The following is a 417-nucleotide window of genomic DNA, read 5'->3' as shown; positions in this document are numbered from 1 at the left end:
CCATTTAGTGTGACCGGCGCGACCCCCCACCCCGTCCCGACAGATGCGGGCGCCTCCGCTCGGGTGCCCGAGACGCGCGCGCGAAGTCACCGTGAGCGAAAGGCGAGGCGCGCGCGCGCCCTTAAATGGCGGGCGCGCGCGGACGCGGGCGTGTTGTATGAAAGGAGAGAAGGTTAGCACTCCCCTTGACAAGGATGGAAGAGGCCCCCGGGCCTGACAACACGCATACGGTTAAGGCATTGCCACCTACTTCGTGGCATCTAACCATCGTTTTCCGTCTGCTGCTGTTTCTCCCTCGCTTCCTTGCCCCCCGGCGGGGCCGGTCCCCCGCGAGGGGCGGGGTGACACGGGCGGCGTTGCGTGCCCGGCTGCCACGCGCGTGCGGCTGTGCCGAGCGGCCTGGCGCTCCTCGTGAGC

General features: G+C 69.1%; 1 non-coding gene across 1 annotated transcript; it reads left to right on the top strand.

Annotated features, from left to right (window-relative positions):
- The first annotated feature begins 150 nt into the window (after positions 1–150).
- On the top strand, positions 151–276 carry LOC111734435. Its single transcript, XR_002778448.1, has one exon. It is a non-coding gene; the product is annotated as a U6atac minor spliceosomal RNA (small nuclear RNA).
- The last annotated feature ends 141 nt before the right edge of the window (positions 277–417 follow it).

Source organism: Pteropus vampyrus, unplaced genomic scaffold, assembly GCF_000151845.1.
Source record: "Pteropus vampyrus isolate Shadow unplaced genomic scaffold, Pvam_2.0 Scaffold1244, whole genome shotgun sequence".
Classification (NCBI taxonomy): Eukaryota; Metazoa; Chordata; class Mammalia; order Chiroptera; family Pteropodidae; genus Pteropus; species Pteropus vampyrus.
Note: the sequence above shows the minus strand (reverse complement) of the source record. Positions and strands in the feature narration are given on the sequence as shown.